At 48.7% G+C, this 13,544-nt stretch overlaps 1 pseudogene; it reads right to left on the bottom strand.

Moving 5' to 3' along the window:
* Positions 1-10,735: 10,735 nt before the first annotated feature.
* On the bottom strand, positions 10,736-13,056 carry LOC125537085 (cytochrome P450 76M5-like; annotated as a pseudogene).
* Positions 13,057-13,544: the final 488 nt, after the last annotated feature.

Below are 13,544 nucleotides of genomic sequence, written 5' to 3'. Positions count from 1 at the left end.
TCGGCTTTTCTTGGCCGAGGTGCCTGGCAAGCCATTTGTCACGGACGCTATGCTTAAAAGCTGCCAAGGCTTCAGCGTCCGGACAGTCGACAATTTGGTTCTTTTTAGTAAGAAACCTGTTCCAAAGCTTTCGGGCTGACTCTCCGGGCTGTTGAGTTATATGACTCAAATCATCCGCGTCCGGAGGTCGGACATAAGTCCCTTGAAAATTTGCCCGAAAGGCGTTTTCGAGCTCTTCCCAGCTTCCAATGGAGTTTTCAGGGAGGCTTTTAAGCCAGTGCCGAGCTGGCCCTTTGAGCTTGAGGGGTAAGTACTTGATGGCGTGGAGATCGTCTCCTCGAGCCATATGGATATGAAGGATATAGTCCTCAATTCAGACCCCAGGGTCTGTTGTTCCGTCGTATGACTCTATGTTTACGGGTTTGAATCCCTCTAGGAATTCATGGTCTAACACCTCATCGGTGAAACATAGGGGCTGTGCGGCACCCCTGTAGCTGGGTGTACAACGTTGTTCTGATGCTTGTTGTGTTGCATCATATGCTGGGGCGCGCTTGCGTGGTCCATAGATGGATCTGGTTACGCCGTCCTTTTGGTGCGAGCCCTCGTGTGGATCGCTTATTGGCTTGTGAGTGGAGTTGTTTGCCGCTCCATGTTGGCCATGAGGTCGTCTATCCGGCCAGGTGGCCGTTTTGATTTTTGGTTGTGGGGGATCTAGGGCCTCCTCATCGAATTCGGGTAGCAACTTCCGCTTCGGGTAGCTCTTGGTGGGGCGATTGCCACCATACTTCGCTGCTGTGTTGAGTACTTTACTCCATCTGATTTGGAGTGTGTCCTGCGCAGCCTTGAGCCTTTGCTTCTGCTTTTTCAGACTCCTCGCGGTGGTAACAAGCCTTTGACGGGCATTCTGCTGCTCCAGGTGCCTGTCCGGCGTTATGTCATCCAGACTTTTATCTTTGACACAATTGGTTTGTTCGGTTTGATTTTCCGTATTGCCGTGGTCCGGCAGTAGTTCGCCCTGCTCCAACGTTGGGTCTGTATGATCGTTATTTCTGCCGAGGCGGGATTTGGGGCGGTGCTTACGCCGCCGCTTTGACTGCTTCTCGAGGGGACAAGCCTTCGTTGCGTCCTTCCGTTCCTCGTCGTCGTCTTCTTTTGGTGTGTCCACCATGTATACGTCACATGATGAGGTGGACGTCCAGCGCCTTGTGGGCGGTGGTTCCTCTTCGCCTCCCGCATCGTCGTCCATACCGTCGATGTCTTCGGAGTCGAAGTCGAGCATGTCGGTTAAATCATCGGCAGTGGCTACGAAGTGGGTGGTGGGTGGGCGTCGAATTTCTCCGTCGTCCGCATCCCAATCCTGTTGGCCATAGTCCGGCCAGGGCTCTCCTGACAAAGAAAGAGACCTTAGTGAATTCAGAATGTCACTGAAGGGCGAGTGCTGAAAGATATCCGCGGAGGTGAATTCCATGATCGGCGCCAAATCGGATTCGATTGGCAGGGGCGCGGATGGTTCGGAGTCCAGAAAAGAGTCCGACACCTTGGAATCACGGGCTTCGCAGAGGATTAGGCTGGTGTTCAGCTCGATCGCCGTTGAGACTGCAGCCCCTGAGGCGGTGTCTAGCCACCCGTCCTCAATTGGCGCAGTTGGCTCCGAGCTAAGGGTCAGAGCTGATGCGGGCGCAGCCTCTGGGGTACTGTTTGGCGGCAGAGCTAGGTCATACCCGTCGTGACAGTGCGGCGCGCCCGGCTGTGGCTCGAATCCGTCGAAGATCAAGTCTCCGCGGATGTCGGCTGTGTAGTTCAAACTTCCAAATCTGACCTGACGGCTAGGGGCGTAGCTTTCAATCTACTCCAGATGGCCAAGCGAATTAGCCCGCAGTGCAAAGCCGCCGAATACGAAGATCTGTCCGGGGAGAAAAGTCTCGCCCTGGACCGCATCGCTATCGATGATAGTAGGAGCCATCAAGCCTAAGGGCGACGACACAGAGGAACTCTCAATCAAAGCACCAATCTCGGTGTCAAAACCGGCGGATCTCGGGTAGGGGGTCCCGAACTGTGCGTCTAGGCCGGATGGTAACAGGAGGCAGGGGACACAATGTTTTACCCAGGTTCGGGCCCTCTTGATGGAGGTAAAACCCTACGTCCTGCTTGATTGATATTGATGATATGGGTAGTACAAGAGTATATCTACCACGAGATCAGAGAGGCTAAACCCTAGAAGCTAGCCTATGGTATGATTGTATGTTATGGTTGTTGTCCTACGGACTAAAACCCTTCGATTTATATAGACACCGGAGAGGGTTAGGGTTACACAAGGTCGGTTACAAAGGAGGAGATATCCATATCCGTATTGCCTAGCTTGCCTTCCACGCCAAGTAGAGTCCCATCCGGACACGAGACGAAGTCTTCAATCTTGTATCTTCATAGTCTAACAGTCCGGCCAATGGAGATAGTCCGGCTGTCCGGAGACCCCCTAATCCTGGACTTCCTCACCCACTATTTCAAAACACGCTCTCCTCGCCCGAAATCGCTCGCACCCACTATAGTTTGAAACACGCCCTCCTCGCCCGAAATCGCTCCCGCCCACTATTTGTGGAGAAGCAAAGTTACTCTACTATACCCGACCCTCAGTACACAGACACAAGCTGAGAAGCCTATAGGCAAGGGTAGAACTGTAACTCCCCCTCACATTTTAGACAAATCCGTCCGTAAGACATGGTTCCACTCCCCTCCCAATTCCCGCCCGCCCGCCCCCATTCATACCTCGTGGGCGCCAAATCACCTTCTCCCGAGCCGCGAAACCTCAGCCCCACCTCCATGGCGCCCTCACCGCACCAATTTCACAGCTGCCCTCCTACCTAATGCCGGAGACGCTGTCCATTTGCCGTCGTGCACTGGGCCATGTGCCTCTTACTCTGTGCTGCTGGTGCTGCCTCGACGACGGCCGCGTGAACCGTACCGGAGCTGATTCACCCCCGCCATTGTTCACGGCGCCAGAGTGGCTCCAACTTCGGATCCGTCTAGAGTCCTGGCGGTGCTTCCGCGTAGCCGTCGACCGTCGCGACATCGCTCTTTCCCTGCCGCTGATCGCCACTGCAACCGCGCCGGCCTCACCGACTCGGCAGCTGGACCTGCCTACTTCACCATGCCGCCAGATAGGTCGCACCCTCATCTCAAATCACTTTATTTAGGCATCAGTTGTCTGAATTTTTATTCTGGGCCAACCGATCCCCAATGGGAAGCAGCACCCCTCAAGGCGGCGGAGCTCCTAGGCTGCCGGTTGGCTGGTGTCTAACGTAAGGGTGCGGGGCCGCAAGTTCGCCGCGGAAGCAGCGCTTAGATGGCTATCTTTTAGAGTTGCGTGGGTTGAAGGTACTGCTGCTGGCGGATCTGGATAACGGGGAGTCTTTGTGGATTGGCCTGGGGGCAGCGCAACCACGGCAGTGCGGTGGGGCGGGGAGCGGGGTTTTGGCCGGGGCCACGGACGGCAGAGGCAGGCTGCTTTGTCGTTGGTCGCTAGCTCTTCAGGGAAGATTCCGAACAATGTCAGCCGAGAGGCACAAGACGGCCAGCCATCCGGCGTAGATCGGACAGTACCAAAATAAAATAAAATCATGTGACCACTCTCGTACCTTGCTGTTGATCTCTTAGTGTATTTCTTCAGATCAAAGAGATATGTCGTTCTTAACATTATGCGTTATCTGCATCTTCACACACACCGTCTTCCGACTCACCACAGCTGTTCCAACAAGGGAAGCATACACCAGAAGGGAGGTGTAGTCCCCACTCAACAGTTCCCTGCATCGAATGCGCGTGCCCGACATGGACAGCCACAACAACTGCACGACCATCGACAAGTCAGCACATGATGCTCACTCCTATGGATGGCAGCCAGATAGGTTGTACCCTCATCTTACTTGTGTGCAACATTTATGGCTTTGTTATTCATCTAAGCATGGAAAATAGATCATCACATTTCACTGTATATTCATGCTGATCTCTTACGGGTCTTCTTCAGGAGTTAACGCTATTCCATAGTTCAGCTAAGATACTTGTTCTTTAGGTAACGCTGTTCCATAGTTATCATCCATCAGCCAATGCTATCCCACAAGCTGGTGATTATAGTATTATATCACTTCTAGTATTACCTATATTGTTCTTTAATACTTTTGTGTGCCATCTAGTTAATCTTGAGTACAAACGATACATATTCTGTAGCTTTCATCTGTGTTCTCCCTTTAGTTTATGAGACCTGTTGCTGCTAGTTAACCCCAGTCCTACTATTTATGTTGTCTCCTACAGGCACTCATTACATAAATCTAACTACTAGTTGTCTTCCATGCATGTCAGATATAATTGCACACACTGATATATCCATAAGAACCCCACGGAGCAATGTAAAGGCCAATAAACTTGATGTCAATGATACCCAACATGATGGAACATGTAAAGGAGTTCTTCAGAAGACTTGCAGAAAGATGATGAATCCTCTTCACCCCACAAGGTCCTTGCTCTAACTTGGCCTGTGATATGGGTACAACATGCATATAATGTCCTGAAGTGTATCTACTCTGTTGCAATGCCATGTGCTTAGCATGCTGATCATGCATGTAATATGTCATGCCTTCCTGTTTTTTAGTACCTATTCCATTCATGATAACATGTTTTCAAATTCAAGTACTGTCATTCTACTCTATCGCAATGCCATCTGCTTAATTTGGAAATCATGCTTCTGAATATCTTATGCATTGTTATTCATCAGTATGTACTTCATCTGTCTACCATACCATGTTTTTTACATTGAAGTGTTGTTCTAGTGCTCTGTTGCAATGCCATCTTATTTTCCCAATCATACACGTGTATGTTGCCTTAGTTATTTCTGTACGTATTCCGCTAGCATACCGTTTTATATTCAACCAGTGTTTTTTTGCTGTGTTGTCCTATCATATCCCTAGCTCTTACACCATACTCCCTCCGTCCGGATTACATGTTGCCAAAATGGATAAAAAATGATGTATCTAGAAATGAAATACGCCTAGACCCATCCATTTTTTCCGGATGGAGGGAATACATGTCAATATGTCACGCCTTTCTATTCTTCAGTACCTATTCCATCTCTCTGCTGTCGCATGTTTTATAGTTAAAGCACCATTCTTCTATACAAGGCATGCAAGGGGAAGACGACTATGTTAGAATCTGAAGGGTTACAAACAAGGCCTTTGCAAAAGATCCAAACGCCAGGAGATAATAAACCAACTCCAGTTTTTATAGATACTGCTCCAGCACAGAGAAACCCAACTCCTACTGCTAATAAGCAGATTCCAGTGGCCAAAGAACTAGTCCGCTCCAATCCAGCAAAAATATGTCAACTCAATTCTAAGAAGCGTGTGCGTATCCTTGCATCATGAAATTTTATAGCATGCTGATCATATTTTCTACATGTTTCTTACCCATCTCTCTTTTAGAAAATAAGCTTAACAGATAGAAGAATTTCTGCAATGGTATCGTTTATTAGGAAAGATTCTTGCAGGAATTCTCTGTGCTCCAATGTAGATGTAAGTACCTGTTGTATATCACTATATTTTTACATCAGCATGTATTTTGTTAATCAGCGTGAATCCAACCTTTATCTAATCTAAATTTAGTTGTAGCAAAATGTATGATTAAAGGCCACAATGTTGATTTTTGCAAGGAAAACTGCCTGGTAGTTTTGCATCCTGAGCTGCATGAGTGTACTATCTCATATTAGTGGGTTTGAATACTTTGGTTCTGCAGTGGGTTTTTCAGTGTTTTTTTACTGTGTTGTCCTGTCGTATCCCTAGCTCTTACATCATACTCCCTCCGTCCGGATTAAATGTCACAGAAATGGATAAAACTGGATGTATCTAGAACTGAAATACGCCTAGACCCATCCATTTATTTCCGGATGGAGGGAATACATGTCAATATGTCATGCCTTTCTATTCTTTAGTACCTATTCATCTCTGCTGTAGCATGTTTTATAACTGAATCACCATTCTTCTATATAAGGCATGCAAGGGGAAGACAGCTATGTTAGAATCTGAAGGGTTACAAACCAGGTCTTTGCAAAAGATCCAAACGCCAGGAGATAATAAACGAACTCCACTTTTCATAGATACTGCTCCAGCATAGAGAAACCCAACTCCCACTGATAATAAGCAGATTCCAGTGGCCAAAGAACTAGTCCGCTCCAGTCCAGCAAAAGAATGTCAACTCCATTCTAAGAAGCGTGTGCGTATCCTCGCATCATGAAATTTTATAGCATTCTGATCATATTTTCTACATGTTTCTTACTCATCTCTCTTTTAGAAAATAAGGTTAAACGATACAAGACTTCCTCCATTGGGATCGTATTCGAGGAAAAATATCTTGCGGGAATTCTCTGTGCTCCAATGCTGATGTAAGTACCTGTTGTATATCACTATATTTTTACATCAGCATGTATTTTGTTAATTCGCGTGAATCTAACCTTTATCTGATCTAAAATTAGTTTTAGCAAAATGTTAAAGGTGCCAATGTTGATTTTTGTAAGGAAAACTGCGAGGTAGTTTTGCATACTGAGCTGCATGAATGTACTATCTCATATCACACACATTACTGAATTGTAGTGCTTCTCTGGTTTCCCATTCATTCATTGTGTCAATGTTGCTTTCGTATTACCTTACATGACTGATGATAGCTGTGCCATATTGTGTTAATTTTGTGTAGGCTAGTGCCCAAACGTTCATTGTGTCAATGTTGCTTTCCTATTATCTGACTTGGCCAATGATAGCAATGCTAGTGTGTTAATTTTGTGCAGGCTGCTGAAGATAAGAAGACAAACTCTGAAAACAGCAAGGCAACCCCATTGTTTCTTTCCAGTAAATCTAGGCCAGGTAATATGGCAATAACTCATGATTAATCTGTTTGGTTCCCGTTCTAATTTATGTTATGATGCAGTGGTCGAGACACTCTCCACTATCAATAATACAAGCCTGGCAAAATCGCCATCTGAATCTGTTCAGTATCCTCTATCTCGAATGCAACGGAATAAATGTATGTTTGTGAACCAATTAATGGCTGAAGCAATGATGGAAATGGTGGATGAATCAGAGGTGCAGAGTCGTGCGACACAACAACTGATCAATGTTTTCAGAGACAGTGTAGCAAAGCAGCAAGTACTTGCCCACATGCTTATGGGCGTCATCTGTGCTGAGGTTGCAGATTGTGACGTTGTAGATGGTTAGGTTCTGCTCATTTATTTGCACTGGCATCAATCTTTGATTGCCCAGTGGATGTAATTTCCTGTAATATATGCTGGATGTGCAACGTTATTCCCTGTATGTCGTACCTTTGCTTGATCAGCTTTGGTCCTGTGCATAATTGCTCGTCGTAATGGGCTCAAATTATCTAATTTGGCCTAAAGACATGATCGAACTTTAGTGGGCCCATTAAGTTAATGGGCCATTACTAGGCCGAAAGATAATGGTCGGCCCTCTTACCTCCCAGGTCGTTAACAGGCCTTACTAAGTTTGGGCTACATATGGCCCAACTATACTGTAGGCCTTTAGTAGGCCGAAAGAGACAGCGGGCTTGTACTGGACCATGAAGAGCATGGGCCGCTAAGAGGCCGAAAGTCAGGTCGTATTGTAAATGGCCTAACTGTGTTGTGGGCCTTTAGCAGGCCGAAAGAGAAACCGGCCTGGTATTGGACCATGAAGGGCATGGGCCATTAAAAGGCCAAAACTAAGGTCCGAATACAAATGGCCCAACTCATTTATGGTCCATTAACAGTCCGAAAGGCACACAGGGCCGGGAATTGGCCCAACACTTAAATGGGTCGCTAAAAGGCCAAAACTCAGGTCCGACTACAAATGGCCCAACTGATTTATGGGCCGTCAACAGGCTGAAAGTGACACCGGGCCAGAAATTGGCCCAACACTTAAATGGGCCGCTAAAAGCCCGAAACTCAGGTCCGATTACAAATGGCCCATCAGACTTATGGGCCATCAAAAGGCTGAAAGACACACCGGGCCGGAAATTAGCCCAACATTTAAATGGGTCGCTAAAATGCCGAAAGATGTACATCCTGAAAATTGGCCCATCCATTAAATGGGCCATTAACACGCCGAAATCTCATCGGGCCGATATTGAAGCCAAATATATATCGGACTGTTAACGGGCTCGAACTGACGATGGGCTGCAATGGTGTTAAATCTTTAACGGGCCGTTGACGGGCCGAATTGGCACATCCCGTATGGGCCGTGGGCTTAAATGGACCTGCCACAAGTAGGCCTTATATGGGCCGGCCTGCTAATTTTTACTGGGCCGGCCTTTTTCACCGGAATGGGCCATTGTTGGGCCATGCCACGTGTCGACCTATTATAGGCGCCTCCTACCCAATGAGTGGATGACATCTGTCCCAACGGTGAGGCAACACGTGTTTCCTTCGGCCAATCAGAATTTTACACGTGGAAATTTCCCATTAGTCAGGGTTGTTAACGGGTTATCGGATCCAAAATCCGACCCGATAGCTTAACGGCGTTCCGTTACAGTGGATGCCACGTGTCGGTCACCCTTGACGAAAGCACTTCTGTGACGCGCGATTTATCGTCATGGAAGTGGACACTTCCGTGATGATAATTTTGGTAATGTCATGGAACACTTCTACGACAGCACAGGTATGACTATCTTGATTCTATCATAAAATTGTCATGGGTGTACATGCATGACAAAAAACGTGACCTACTGTGACAAACACGTATCATCACGGAAGTGTATTTTTTTTATAGTGAAGTGGGTTGGGCGCCATCCCCCCTAGGGCCCATGCGCCTAGGGTTGAGGGAAAACCCTAAAGGGGACGCCCCCCTTGGCTTGGGGGCAAGTTTCCCCTCCCTGGCCGCCGCCCCTCCCCTAGATGGGATCTGAGGGGGCCAAACCCCCTCTCCCTTGCCCCTATATATAGTGAGGGAGAGAAAGGGCGGCCGCACCCTTCCCCTGGTGCAGCCCCTCCCCCTCTCCTACACCTCCTCCTCCTTCGTAGCGCTTGGCGAAGCCCTGCCGGAGAACCACGAGCTCCATCACCACCACACTGTCATGCTGTCGGAGTTCTCCCTCAACTTCTCCTTTCCCCTTGCTGGATCAAGAAGAAGGAGACGTTCCCGGGTTGTACGTGTGTTGAACGTGGAGGCGCCGTTATTCGGGCTTAGATCGGAATCGACCGCGATCTGAATCGCTGTGTGTACGACTCCACCAACCGCATTCTTGTAACGCTTCCGCTTAGCGATCTTCAAGGGTATGAAGATGCACTCCCTCTCTCTCTCTCATTGCTAGTATCTCCTAGATTGATCTTGGTGACATGTAGGAATTTTTTTGAATTATTGCTACGTTACCCAACAAAACTGTGAGATAATACTATATGTTATGTCGACATGCACCCATCATGAATCTTGCCGAAGAAAACAGTTATGTGTACTGACGTGCATTCAGTAGGGACGTGTTTGGTTGCCTGTATACACCTTGACCAGGCCCGCGCAGGAAGGATTCAGCCTGTTTGGTAGCCCGCATACACTATCGGGCTTGCACTGCACGCTTCTTAAAGCACCTCTGGGCCTGGCTCGCTGGAAACGCAAAGATCGGCAGTTTCTCTGGAGTCAGGTCGAGCAGAAGCGCAGCGAGCGGGCCCTGCATGAGGAGAAACAGGAGGGATACGAGGTGTTTACATGGTGTCTTCTTCAACCTCCAGTAAGCTCCTCTCTAATCTCCTTTCTTCCATGCCACTCTAATCTACACAACGATGCTTCGGTTCGTGGTAAGCTCTACACGAAAAAGATGCACATCGATGCTACGGTTCCATTCAGGTGATCGATTTGTAGTTTCTTCGACCGTACATGCTCAATTTCTTGTTCCCTTTGGACCTGTTTTGGACGACTTTTTTCAGATTTGTTGCGCATGATTGATTGTTTGAAATTTCCTTTGACCAGTAGCCTAATCCCGCAGTTCTGCACAACATTCGTGTTGCAAGTTTCCTGTTTCGATGATCGTAGACGAGAAGATCTACATATTTCTCACGGCTGTACATATGGATATGTGTGCTATGATTTAAGACACTGCTTAATTATTCCTCTAGCCGGCGTGGTTTCTCTTGATCTCCTCTCTCGCGTCTTGTTGTGGTAGCGTCATCGTTGATGTCGTTCATCTCGGCCTTCTCCCCATGATCCTACTGCAGTTAAGCCGCCATGGCACGCACACTGTCGGGGTTCTTGTCCTCTGTTCTCTGCCACCGACGGGGTCGATCATCTTGGCCTCCTCCCGGCCTCCTCTTTCTCGTCCTACTACACTGGAGTCATTTTCGGCGTCGACCATCTCAGCTCCTCTCTCTCGTCCTACTACACTGACGATGCCATGGCGTGAGCACTGCATTGCTTCTCCTCTGTCCATTGTCTTTGCGCGAGCACTCCAACTAGTTCGCCGACGGGGTCGCTCTCCCATGACTCCGTGCTCGTCATGTCGGACACGGCGCCACGGTCACTGTCCACCGCAGTCGCCATGGTCCGGTGCACACTACATTTCTTCTACCCCTTCCTCTGCTAGCTCTTAACCCTGTGTGCTAAGTGCAAGTGCTAGCTCTTAATCATATCCCATGCGAGCAACCAAACAACGTGTAGTTGTATGTGCCGAGACAATGCAGGCAACCAAACAACATGCCAAAGTTGATCCTCTAATAGTTGATCCTCTAATGCAGGAAGTCCATATGCAGGCAACCAAACAACTTGCAGATGTCGTATATGAGGCTGTTTTTTCAGAGTCAGGCTGGATTGAGATGTGTATGCAACACATATACCATTCACTACGGCAACCAAACACGTCCTTGGTGACCCCAACGGGCATGGCCATGAGTGGGACAGCCGTCACGTTGGCAGTGGTAAATCTCTCGCTCACGTCCAACTCCGCGGCCGAAACGCCTTCGGGTAGCCGCCACTCGAACGCGTGCAACAGCGAGGCCAGGATGAATGGCACGACGCGCTCCGCCATCGGCGGGCCTGGGCACAGCCTTCGGCTAGACCCGAACGGGATGAACTCGAAGGCCTTACCCCGGAAGTCCACCTGATCTGCCACGTCCAGGAACCTCTCCGGCACGAATTCATCGGGCCTCTACCACGCCTCGGGATCTCGCATTATCGCCCATGCGTTGAATATAACCGTCGAACCCTTTGGCACGACGTAGCCGCCGATCTCCACGCCTTCCTCCATGGCCCGGTTCGGCAGCAGTATCGGCGCCACCGGGTGCAGCCGCATAGCCTCCTTCACCACGGCTTGGAGGTACGACAGGCTCACCGAGTCGGTCTCGCCAATAGTTTCCTTGCCGCCAAGAGCACTGTCTATCTCCGCGCGGACCTTTGCCATGACGCTTGGGTTCCAGAGCAGCTCAGCCATTGCCCACAGTACGGTGATGGACATCGTGTCGCTCCCGGCCGTGAACACCTCGAACACTATGGTTGTCAGGCTGTCGCGAGGCATCTTGCCCGTGGAGAAGAGCTCGAGGAGCGAGTCGAGGAAGGCACCGTGCTTCTCCGTGGAGGCGTTGGCAGCTGCCATACGACGGTCAACAATGCCATCCAATAGGAGGAAGATTTCTCAAAGCGTATCTCCGTCCAGTGATGCCATCCTTGCAAGTCGAGTGGCCGAAGGAAAGGGACGAGGTCGAGACGTTCGGCTTCGCGATCACCTCAACGAGCTTCCGGAACCCCTGCGCCGACTCGGCGCCCATGTCGACCATGTCGACGGAGCAGAACGCGTTCGACATGAGGTTGAGCACGCCGCCGTACAGTACTCCCTCCGGTCCTTTTTAGTTCGCATATAAGATTTGTCTGAAGTCAAACCTCGTAAACTTTGACCAAGTTTATAGAAAAAGTACCAAGATTTAGAATGTGAAATCAATAACATTAGATGCGTCATGACTTTAGTTTTCATATTGTATAAATTTTGGATTGTATATGTTAATACCTTTTCATATAAATATGGTCAAACTTTACGAAGTTTGACTTCGGACAATCCTTATATGCAGAGTAAAAAGGACCGGAGGGAGTACCTGGCCGACGTCGACCTCTGTCCCAGTGCGGGCGTGGAAGTAACTCACCATCGTGTCTTGCAGCCCACCTACATCACCTTAGTATACATGCTCTTAGTATATTTTGTATTGACAATATTCCTCAAAAAGTTGTAAGTAGCTTCAGAATGATGTATGCAAGTTCTATCTTGTTGACTTAATTTGGATATCCAAACAAAGTTGCATATCCAGAGGACGTGAGAGTTTTGCACTCGAGCTCACATGCTCTCTTATGAAAGTAAAATAAAAATAATAGTAAAAGAAATTAAAAATCTGATTTTCTTTGTGATAAACATTGATGAATGTTTTCATTGCACGCAAAAAATTATGACGAAATGATGTTCGTCGAAATGTGGGCAAAAACACAAAATCGATGCTTCAAAAAGACTATTATTGGAAGCATTTTTGGAGCATCAATTTTTTTCAGATTTCCATGAATGTCATTTCATCATAATTTTTTGCACATAGTGAAAGCATTCATCAATGTTTATCATAAAAAATTTCATTTTTTACTATTTTTTTGATTTTACTATTCATGAGGGAGCATCTAAACACGGGATCAAAAGAGCACTTTCGCATATCTAGCACCATACGAATCAAAAGAGCACTTTCGCATATCTAGCACCATACAAAGGACAACGCTACCATGTACATGTACCTAATTTCCAACATGTACCACCACAGGGAGAAATGAGACCTTTAATCATCGATATTCATCACTACAAAACGTCATCGAACGATATTTCGGTGTTATGAAGATGAAATGGCGAATCCTCCTCAACATCACACGGTCATTATTGCATGCACATCCTCATAACTACATCCGCAAGAGCAAACTAAGTGATCAACATTTTGACATGGTTGATAATGGATCTTATGCTCATGAGGAGAGCCTTTCTCATCACTTTCCACTCACTGATGATGGTAATATGGGTATCATCTGTCATGCTATTCCCGTGAGTGACTTCCCTTGATAGTTAGCTCTGGGATGAGCACAATAAACCTCCTATCTCTCCAGCCCCTCGCGTCGTCTCCCTCGCAAGGCGACCCGAGGGCCCCCAGATCCAAGCACCGCCAGGCCGCTCCCTGCTGCTCCTCTGCCGCCGTCCCCTACCGCGGTGGCGCCGGGCCTCGTTCCTCCAAGGGGAGGGGGATCTCCGGCCATAGCGAAGGGCGAGGCGGAGCTTGGGCCTCGAGGAGGCGGCCTCGGTCTCCGTGGCGACGACGGCTGTTGCGGCCGCTCGGGCGGCGTGGGGTCGGGCCTGGGCGCGGTGCTGCTGCCGCGCCGGGTGCTCGCGGTGGAGATTGGGAAGTGCTCTTCTTCGACCTACTCGGCGGCCGGCAGCGGGTTCCCGGTGGCGAGGGACGCATGTCCGGTGGGTGGCTCCTCCAGCGGTGTCTCCAGGCGTAGCATGGTGCGGATCCGGTGGCAAGG

Source organism: Triticum urartu, chromosome 2A, assembly GCF_056163025.1.
Source record: "Triticum urartu cultivar PI428250 chromosome 2A, HENAU_Tu73, whole genome shotgun sequence".
Lineage (NCBI taxonomy): Eukaryota > Viridiplantae > Streptophyta > Magnoliopsida > Poales > Poaceae > Triticum > Triticum urartu.
Note: the sequence above shows the minus strand (reverse complement) of the source record. Positions and strands in the feature narration are given on the sequence as shown.